This window comes from Anarhichas minor, unplaced genomic scaffold (genome assembly GCF_050575085.1).
Source record: "Anarhichas minor isolate MPS153535 unplaced genomic scaffold, ASM5057508v1 ptg000051l, whole genome shotgun sequence".
Taxonomy (NCBI): Eukaryota; Metazoa; Chordata; class Actinopteri; order Perciformes; family Anarhichadidae; genus Anarhichas; species Anarhichas minor.
This window is the reverse complement of record NW_027466497.1, coordinates 5,742,910-5,753,908: the sequence shown is the minus strand read 5'-3', so window position 1 is coordinate 5,753,908 and position 10,999 is coordinate 5,742,910.

The following is a 10,999-nucleotide window of genomic DNA, read 5'->3' as shown; positions in this document are numbered from 1 at the left end:
CAGGTGCAAGCTAAATACAGTTCATGTGAATCATGTATTCTAAGAAATGAGTGGGGGGAAGTGGAGAAAAAGGATGAGCAACAATGGAAGACCCCTTTGGCAAAAGATAGCCAGAGGTCCTATGTACCATCTGTGAGAGGAAAGATGCCTGAGGGGTGTGTGTCTTTTTGTGTTATTGTGTACTTTTGAACTTTTGTCTTTGTAAGAACCCTTCTGTGTGAACCCTTCAATGTGAAGGCCCTGTTTTGCACTAAAAAGATCGATGTACATGTTATTTCTTTGCATGATTAGGATAGAAGATGTTTCTGAATGTCACACGTGGTTCCATCAGTGTCATATTACCAGATTACACAGAGTGATACAGATAGCATTGAAGGAGATTGGTGACTATGTTTGAATGTCAGCGCTATGAAAAACACTCCGCAATTACACCAGTAATAGCGTTTCAACCAAGCAGCAGCTCAGTGTCCCTGTTCAGTATCTGACTGTGATCCCATTTCCATGTAGGTCGCAGTTGTACAAAAACCGCATGTGCTCCCTACTACAGGGACATTTAATTTTCAATGAGATGGAATCTAAATTATATTGTTTTTTCTCCGCCCACTACTTCCTACCAAGAGAAGGCCACACAAAGAAATGCAGGGAGATTGCACAAAAACAAACAAAAACAGTGTCTGTCCAGTGGTTTCCACTGCCAAAACCTACACCACCGCTACCACTGGAGCCCAGCCAGTGTGTGTGTGTGTGCGTGTCTGTGTGTGTGTGTGTGTGTGATGGAAGGTTAGAGGGAGTGTCAGATTTTGATTTCTGATTTTTTTACAGCAACCACTGGCCACGTAAAGTGGAGCTGGCCATTGGAGTTGGGGAAAAAATGTCAAGAATTTTCCTCAAATACCAAAAAGAAGAAGAAAAAGAAATACGTTTTAGATGATCGGGTCAAAGACTTTCTTTCTGCTGATGTTCACAGATATTAATTGACCATTGGTGACAGAAGGATTCAAAATATAAATGTTCGTGTGTTTGACATTTTGGGAAACTTTCTTGCCGAGAGTTAAGAAGCTCAATATCACTTTCACATATGTCTGCTGAAGTAGCTTTAACACAAAAACTGTAAACAGGTGGAATCTTGGCTAAAGCTAGTCGGACTATTTCTTGGCCTAAAGTCTCCACTGGTTGTCCTGCAACCTCATGTTAATGACAAGAATCCAGGAGGTCACTGCTCCCTGCCAAGAATGGGTGTTCGTAGGTGGCTGCTGTAACCACAGAGTGATGCAGCGATGATGTATTTTTTAGGCCAACCCAAATGTTAGCATTGCACTGGTTCCCTCAACAAAAAGTCAATGGGCTTTTTCCATTAATGAGACTTACACCTCTTGTTCATCAAGATAATCTTCACAAATTAATTCCACTTTTATGATTTTTTAAGCGTCAATACAATCGTCAGAAGTAAAAAGCTAACATTAGAATACAAACAAACTACCCCACGATCACATGACTTCACGTTACCGTCGATAAGCTAAAGGCGGACTCGTCGGCCTGATGGCATTCAGTAGTCTCATTTAGCCACTTGTTAGCAACCGCCTTATTTAAGCCACGGAAAAGCTTCAGAGTTCACCAGACTAATGATGTATTTTATGTCATACAACAAATCTCTTTAGCTTGTGTAAACCACAGACCTTATTTCAGGCATCTAACCAAAAACCCATTCAATTTCAGAGTATTAGGACTCTGCAGCACTCTATTGGAGAGAGCTAGGCTTGCTTTACCCATTTCCAGTCTTTATGCTAAGCTAGCCGGCTGCTGGCTGTAGCTTAATGTTCATCATACAAATGAGTGGTAGTCTATTAATCATTTAAAAAGGGTCCCTTTTTCACAAGCCTGCTGAGCTACCTGGAATTCAGACCCTCTTGATTCTTGACATTAATTCATTGCTCGTATCTTTCTCAGTTTAGAATCCATTAAACAATACATTTTTGTCCAAATGTTCATCTTCTGGGCAGAGTTTCCTCACACTGGTGTGTCTTTAATCTAACGTTTAGTTTTTAAAGAAAGACATGGGTATGCCTTACAGTATTTTTGCTGGTTTTGGTCTTCACGCTCATTCAAATGTCAGGGCAATAATATTCAAATAAGAGAGGAAAGAAACAATCAATCTAGCAACGAAATTATCCATGTCAGTCACATGAACTTTGAAACTTACAAATATCCAGGGGGAAGACTGGCTGTCATTGTTTCAAACCTGTCTTTAACATCACTCTCAGTTTAAAGCAATGTGTAAGTATTTGACAAAAACATGTCTGAAAATGTGTCAGGGCAATGAGTTTAGTCCTCATCGAGAAGAGAAAGAGGAATTCTGCCGTCTGACTGTGGCTAATCGAGATGTTTATCAAGACTAAAGATGTTGGATGAGTCAAACTTGTTGCCATAAGGTGTGAGTGATGCTGTTTATGTGTTTATGAACCAGCTCTGACAAGTATGCGAAGACAGCAGTCTGTTTGTTTGTGACAGTGATAAAAACCACAGGGCCAAACATGTTTGTGTCCACTGGTTCAACAAGACAAAATAAACAAAACAGCTCAACTGCAGGTTTCTGTGGGAATTGTCACTGTGTGGATTTGTGGCAAAGACAGAAGACATCTTCCTCCAAAAATAGCGAACAGAACAGGATGGTATAATCCTCAGATTTTGCCGAAATGCCAATATAATTATATGTTTATTCATGTAGATCAAACGGGACAAGTAAGAAGCAGTACAATCAGCTTTGACTCATGAACTCAAAAAGACACGTTCTAATTTGATCCTCTGGTTTCCATCCACAAATTTCTTGGAGACGTCATTACAGAAAACCTAGAGTAATACTCCACATCATGGAGCAGTCAGTGATTGCCTAAATATGTACATTTTGTCATGTATCACATTAACCAATTATGTTGTTGCTCATTAGTTATTGATCTACTTTGTCCCATCAAAATCAGTTCACATTCATCAGGACTTGGACTGCAAATGATATCATTTCAGCACTTCAGCTCCCTGAATTAGACAAACCATTGAATGCAAAGCAACGCGCACTCTTTCATCTTTGCGAGTAGTTTAGCTAGCTTTCAAATATATGAAGTGACCTGGAGGACTGTGAAGAGGAAATCATCTTTGAATTTGAAGTGGAGTGGGAAGAAATAGTCAAAGCAATCGTTTATTTTTCTGTTAAGGTGATTAATTTACTGTTATTTTAATACCTTCACTAGTTTACTTTGCCAAATTGTTAACGAAGAAGGTTTCTAGTGAGTTTTGACTCCCAGTCTAAGACGTTACCGTCAACAATGAGCTAAATTTGTGCTCTTCTTCCAGTCGAGCAGAAAAGGCAGAAATGCACTCAACCGAATGGTGCTGCCCAAATGTCCTCGTTTCCGCCGCAGAGCTCCTTCTTGCAGAGCGTCGACTCGAAGGCCCGCGACACACACACACACACATCGCTCTCCTTCAAATCATGCAGCTGACAGCTCTTCGAGGGCTTCAGTGCCGCGACGGCAGACGCAAACTGGGTCACTGGGAAAAAGAAGAGCGCGCCTATGGAAACCCAGCTGTCTCCATGGCAACCGCGGTGTTGACACAGCTATTACCTCCTCATCTTTGGCAAATACGGCACCGCAAGAAAGCAGCATGTTCCATTGTATGCGGAGTGGATGATAAAATACTCTCAAAGCGTGGCTAATTCACTGTTACTGCCTCCCTGCAGCGGTCCATTTCATTCTTCCTCCCCTTCAGATTTTGGTGAAGAAATGTGGATGAGTTGACTTCTGAATGCATTTCTGTGAAGTGGATGGTGGGATGAGCGTTGACGTGTGAGGGTAATAGATCCCTGCTTCTGTTTTTGAGTGTTTTAGAAGGTCCGTGGCTCTGCCTGATTGAAGTTAAACCGTTGGAGAGGCATGTTTGTGGCCTGATGACACCGGGCTTATCTGGTCCTGGGTTCAGTAAACTTGAAGCAGATGAAGTGTGTCTTTACGCATCCCTGTAGTTTATTTACGATGAAGCATTCAAATGGTTATAAGGCCGCACACTTTTCAACATTTTCTCCTTAGAAGAGTGAAAATAGAGAGCGTGGGAGAGAAGTTCAAACTCGGCCTACTTGCACACTTTTGCACATCTGTACAATCACGGCTCTGCAAACGCTACAGGGCGCCTCAAACGCCGTTGGGGTCAAACGCCGAGGAGCACTGACCACTGATACCTGATGCATTGGGAGTGAGAGCGGGTTGCTCCTGTCAGCCTAAAACAGGAAACCGAGTCTACTTTGGGATCAGCAAAATTGGACAATAGAAGATTGGAAACAAGTTGCCTGGTCTGATGAGTCTCGATCAATCTATTAATCTGACTATATTTGTATTGCACTTTTCACTCAAATAAATGTAACATTTACATGTAAATGTAAAATGTAATGTAACTCCCCTTTGTAATTAATAAAACATTCAATGATAATGAAAGAAAATAAGAACTGGGTCATCAATTTATGGTGAGGAAACACCCGAGGAAGGATTTTAAATAAATGAAGCTCAAACAGACAGACTAAAGAGGTGTAACGCAATAAATATCTATGATAACTAAATTTAGCTCGATTTAAAAGCAAGACTAAAAAGGCAGGTCTTTAGTTTGCTTTTAAAAATACCAACATTCCCTGCTGCCCTCGGGATGGCTGTTCCAGAGACGTGAACCATAGTAATATAAGCAAAGGACGATAGGGTCAGAATTTGGCATAAACAACATGAAATCATGGATCCATCGTGCCTCGTATCAGCGGCTCAGGCTGCTGCTGCTGGCGTAATGGTGTGGGGGATATTTTCTTGGCACACTTTTGCCCCCATTGTACCAATAAAGCATTGTTTAAACACCACACCATGCCTGATTATCATTGTCCATCCCTTTATGACAACAGTGAATGTTGCCAGAACCTTGTTGAATCAACGCCACTAAGAATTGAGGCAGTTCTGAAGGCAAAATGGGGTCCAACCCGGAACCACCAAGGTGTACCTAATAAAGAGAGAGAGAGAGAGAGAGAGAGAGAGAGAGAGAGAGAGAGAGAGAGAGAGATGTACAGTGCCCTTTAACTGTGTGTATGTGTTTTATCAGTACAGTTCACATAACGTTGCTCAGGCTGCTGGACTCAAAGTATGCCTATCATTTAATTGATCTCCAGGAGGGAAAGATAGCTCTGGTCTCAAACGCACATAAACACAGAAAGGAAAACACACAAACACATACTTGTATGCAAGCTTGCACACAAGCGTATGTTAACACACACACACACACACACACATTCAGGATTAAAATCAAATCTTTCCCTTCGTTAGTGCCAGAAGGGTGTGTGAAACAGACAACGTCGTCGCACGATGATGTTCACCTCCTGACCTCTTACTAAGCGACAGTGGGATTGCTGTGTGTGTGTGTGTGTGTGTGTGTGTGTGTGTGTGTGTGTGTGTGTGTGTGTGTGTGTGTTTGTGTGTCTGTAATATGCAGGTCACTGGCCACAGAAGAGGGTGAATCTGGCTGGACTTGATTGAAACTGGCGGTTAATTCCAGGGCTTCCCACTGAGATTATAGGAGAGAGAGCGGCACAGAGAGAGGACGGCGGGCTAAAGGTCAGAGCTGATGAGATGGGACCAAATGAATTGGCAATAGCCTGTCTGTCTCTGTGGATGTTAACAGGAGAGAAAGACAAAGTGCGTATGAGTGTGCCCTGTGGTACAAAGGAGGGACGAGGGGAGAAAAAAGGCTCATCTGAGTCGATCATCTGGAGTTATCTTTTCCAGCTGTAACGTGAAGCTAATATACACCAGAGTCTTAGCTTTAAAAGCTGTGTTTGAGAAAATATTTCCTAATGATGAATAAGATGTGTACGCTCACATTACACTACATCTGTTTCAATTTCTAACATGACAGACGACAAAATATGTCAGTAAAACCCCTCTTATGTATCTTGAAGCTTTTAGGTGTCTTAAAAAAGGTGGTTGCTAACAAGTGGCCAACTGGTACTACTAATAAGTATAATGTATAATGGAAAAATCCCATTGGCTTCTTGTCCAGGCAACCAGGGCGATGCTAACTTCAGGGTTGTCATAGCTCATCCCTTCAGCACTCGATAAAAGTCAAAAATATACTATTTTCATGGAGAATGGGTAACAGGGTTTGCTTTTCCACACATGTGAATGTCAAACTAATGTCTCATTTGTGGATCGAGCGCATCAGTCGATAAAAGATTCATCAAAGTTCACAGCAACTTTTCATGGGACTTTCCGCCTGGTAGCAGTCAATGAACAGAGAAGTTGAAGGAGCTGGAAGCAATGCTTAAAATACAACAGTCTCTCTTTATCAAACTGAGGAACAAGGCCAACGCAGCAACAGAAGCTTTGCTTAGTGGCTGCACATCCTAACAAAACTCACAAAGCTCCTATGGTGGGATTGAAATAGAGGCAATGACTGCGGCGTCTGACACGTTATTAAAGGACCACAAAAGTTAGACAGGAATGATGCCTTCTATTGGTGATGTACAACTTGGTGCCATGAGTAGCTCTGACACTTTCATTTCTCCAAATTGTGAAGGAAAAAAAATGGATGCCACTGTGAGCACAGCTTTTCTTTTTTCATACAGTATGAATGACATAGACATGATGATGTACTCTGATGAGTTTGTATGTATAAAATGGATCATATGGAGGTAACAAATACAAAAAATGTCAAAACACGTAGTGTGTAATGTTGACATGCAGTATGTTCTCATGTTGTGTGATGTCAGGTGATTTATTACAGTCGTAGGAGTTTTTAGATCGGTTTATTTGTGAAGAACTGCTCAGACTCTATTTGTAAAAAGGACTTTTACGACATCATGATGAAGTTTTAATGCAGCCAGCAACAGAAGGGAATCTCTCTTCTGGCCGTATTTAGCTGCTGGTGGTAAAAAAAACAGATAAAAGTGGTGTCAAGTGGAAAGGAGCTCTGGCCTTTTCTAGGTATAGAGGTTGCACATGATTTATGTGTACTTGCTAGCGTGTACTTGTATGTGTTGAAAGTGCATTGTCCATTTATTCTCAACTAACATCCCAGTGTAGACTCGATCAATATGTCCTATTATGTCCCTGAGGACAATACATCGAGTGTGTGGGTGCCACCACTGTGTGAGCGCGTCTGTGTGTGTGTGTGAGTAAGTGGATGTGTGTCCCTGCACATTGTGTGTAAGTAGGCATGCAAGTGACAAGACTTGAACATATTCATGCATAAAACCTAAATCCACTACGTACGTTGATTCTCCTGTGGTTGCATGTTTGTACAGGTATACGTCTGTGCATATAAGCGCACATACATATGCATGCATCTTTTCAATTGGACACTTATGGAGTATATGTTCAGTGGCTCTTGCAAAATGTCAGCTCTCAGTGCAGTGATGGAAGTAGTTTTACACTGGACCTGGACCAGCTGTTTGTGAGTGTTGGAGAAATATTGTGGCAGCTGTTTTGACGCTGTCATCTGTAGTCTAAAGATGTGATGCGACCACATGGCTCACGGCAATGTCAGCCAGAGTATGAAAGCTGTGTCCTTTTTTTCACAGAGATTAGAACTGCAGATATCTGTGGAGCCGAAAAGACATTTCAACCATGAGACCGATGTTTGTGCTGCAAAGTGTTTTACTTAGTTTACGTACTCATTTTAAGCCTGACCGTGATGTTTTTCCTAAACCTAGCGTTATTTTTGTTGCTTAATGTTAAATTGTTTCTGTTCCACAGCCATTTTCGGAGGTCGTAGTCGTTTCACGTATTTCTGTGAGATCACGTTGGTTTATGGGGACTTGACGATTGATTGTATCCCATCGTTTTGTTCGCCCCCCTTGTCTGAGTTGGCCTGTTTTTACCCAGGCTTCCCATCACCCTCCCTTATCCACACTGTGAAAAATTCATGCATCTTCTCAGCAAAGAGCTGGGAATGATTAAACATTCAGATTCCAACTTTGAAAATGGAGGCTGAAGTGCTCTCTCTCTCTCTCTCTCTCTCTCTCTCTGTCTCTCTCTCTGTCTTTGTATGTGTGTGTGTGTGTGTGTGTGTATGTGTACGGTCCAAATACATGAGATTCATGTTTGTTTTTTTCTGAAATGAAGCTCAGCGTTAATTAGTGTGTGCGTGTGTGTGTGCAGAATGAAGAAACAGCGAGAAAAAGAGAAAAAGAAAGAGCAACACAGGGAACCGGAGAGATGATGATGACGAGTGAGCTGAAAAGACGAGCAGGCCTGATTTGAACTCTCCCAGCTCTGCTTGATAAGCAGCGAAGTGAGAAGGGAAAAGAGGTTGAACTCACACATCACACACTTGAGCACCTCCTTCGTAGGGATGGCACAGGGCAACACTCACACAAAGCCTGATGTATCAATGAGCCACACTGTTGCACTGGGACACCTGTACCTTCAATACAGCCAACAGGATGCTGTAGTTTATTTATTTTATGTTTTTAGTTTAGCTGAAGATGATCCACCATCCTGCTGCGGTGCACCAAATGCAGTAGTAGGAGTAAAATCCTCCCACAGATCAAGTATTAATCTACTCAAAAAACGACAAGTTGCGATGAGCGACAAACCTCTGACACTGACTGCTGGATATTTGATTGTTACAGTAATAAAAGGTCAGCACCACCTGACTCAATGAAAGGAATTGAACTGATATCGCAGAAAAGCAAAAGTAGGCAGAGCTTATGCATTTGTTGCTTGTGGGATTTGATTTGACATGAGAGAATTGGGTAATCTATTAGCGGGCCGGTGCTATTTATCAGCGCAGCATTAAATCGTGACGTCAAATCGTGACGTCCGCAGAATAGTCTCAGATTAAAAGGGAATTAAGATTAGCCTTCAGAGTTTAATCTCATACAGGTGTAAAAGAGTGGATACACATTTGCTGTGATATGTGGTTGTGCTGAGTGACATCCAGATAAGATACACACACACACACACACACACACACACACACACACACACACACACACACACACACACACAGACACACACACACACACACACACACAGAGACGCACTGCACTGAATATGTGACTTCATCCGTTGGGTAAAAATGGACGTGTGTGTGCATACAGACACACACACACACACACACCATGATGCCGTCATGTATGGACACACATGCTCACCCACAGCGTGTGTGTGTGTGTGTGTGTGTGTCTGTGTTAGCTGTCTCTCTTTCACGAGTCCAGATGTGGTGAAATGTCCGGGTTGTCGTAACTCACAGCATCATGTAGTCACGTAACCTCAGCGCGTCGTACGTTACCCTGTGTTTTTGATTCCAACATGGAGTAAATAATGCAGGAATATGTAAAACCTCTTCAGGATTTATACTTGAAATAAAAGTGGTGAGTGTTTTCGTTGCTTTTACTCCGAACACCAGTTCCACGGTGTTAGAAATGTAAACATGGGTTTACATTTCTAAACCCATGTAAAACTTTACAATGCAAACAGTAAGCTTCCCCAGTACTATGTGACGTTAAACACAGAACAATCCCGCATCATAAAGTAATTAAACTGCTGTAATGGTTATGAATAAGTTATACAATCCCAAGAGCCTTTGAACATGTCATCACCCTACGCAATAACATCCTCATAAATCAACCATGTTCCACAAATCCTACATGCACAATATCGCTTGTGAGCGCCCTTCCCGCTCCCCGTGGCTGCGGCTGATAGAGTAGTGACCGGCGGCTGAAAGCAGGGGTGAATCGACCACTGTGGTGTGCAGACAGGGCCGCATTGTTCGCCGCTGATGGTAACAATAGGACCTCTGTCAGAGGGGATCATCTGTTTTCTTGGCAAGTCGGCCCGTTAATAGGGCTACTTATGCTCTGAATGGGCTGGAGGCAGGTCACAAACAAACGGACGAATAAACACACACACACACACACACTCACACACACACACACACACACACACCACACTCACACACACACACACACACACACTGATAAACAAGCATGACAAGTGTGTGTGCTTCGCCCATAAAAAGAGGTTTAAAACGCAGGGGAAAAAAGTGGGTATGCATGCATGTGCATAGACACACACAAACACACATACACACACACACACACACACACACACACACACACACACACACACACACACACACACACACACACACACACACACACTCTCTCTCTCATCAGTAGAAAGAGAATAAGGATTATAGGCTTTGAATACCACTGCACATTCATCTTTAACTGTCCGACAGGCTCGGAAAAAAAAACACTTAGAAGTCTATTGACTAGGAAAGGTGTGTGTGTGTGAGAGAGAGAGAGAGAGAGAGAAAGTGAGGGAATAAAAGAGAGACAGTGAAAGAAAGAGAGAGAATAAGCACACGCCCAACATTTTCCAGGTCAGCCCAATCGCCCTGAGCTAAACTCGCCGTTCTGTTACTGTTTTTCGTCTCCCTTTCTCTCTCTCTCTCTCTCTCTCTCTCTCTCTCTCTCTCTCTCTCTCGCCCGGGGGCAAAGTCGAGGAGCTGCAACAGGATTTAGCCGTTCCCACGGAGACCGGAGAGACGGTGCTGCCATGGCAACGAGGCATCGCTTGCTCGAGTGGAGAGCTTCTCCTTCTCTCTGTCTCTCTTTCTCTTCTTCTCTCTTCATCTGCACTTCCACCTCTCACTCTCTTTTTCTGAAAATTTGGGAACCTTGGTCCTTAGATCAATCTTTCTTTCTTTTTCTTCTTCTTCTTCCTCTCCACCTGTAACTCATCCTCCTCACATCCATCCATTCTCCACACCAAAAAGGATTAGCCGGCCCCCTGCCTGTCAAACTGCCATGAATAAATACCTCAGACAACAACTCATGACCCAACTCAGACACTGAGCGTCCACACTACGCCGGAGTTTTAGAGCACCGTAAACGGAGGAGTTTGAAAACGCTCCTGAGATCTGTCCTCTATTCAATGCAACGACAAATATATAATACTCCTTCTTCAAGCAT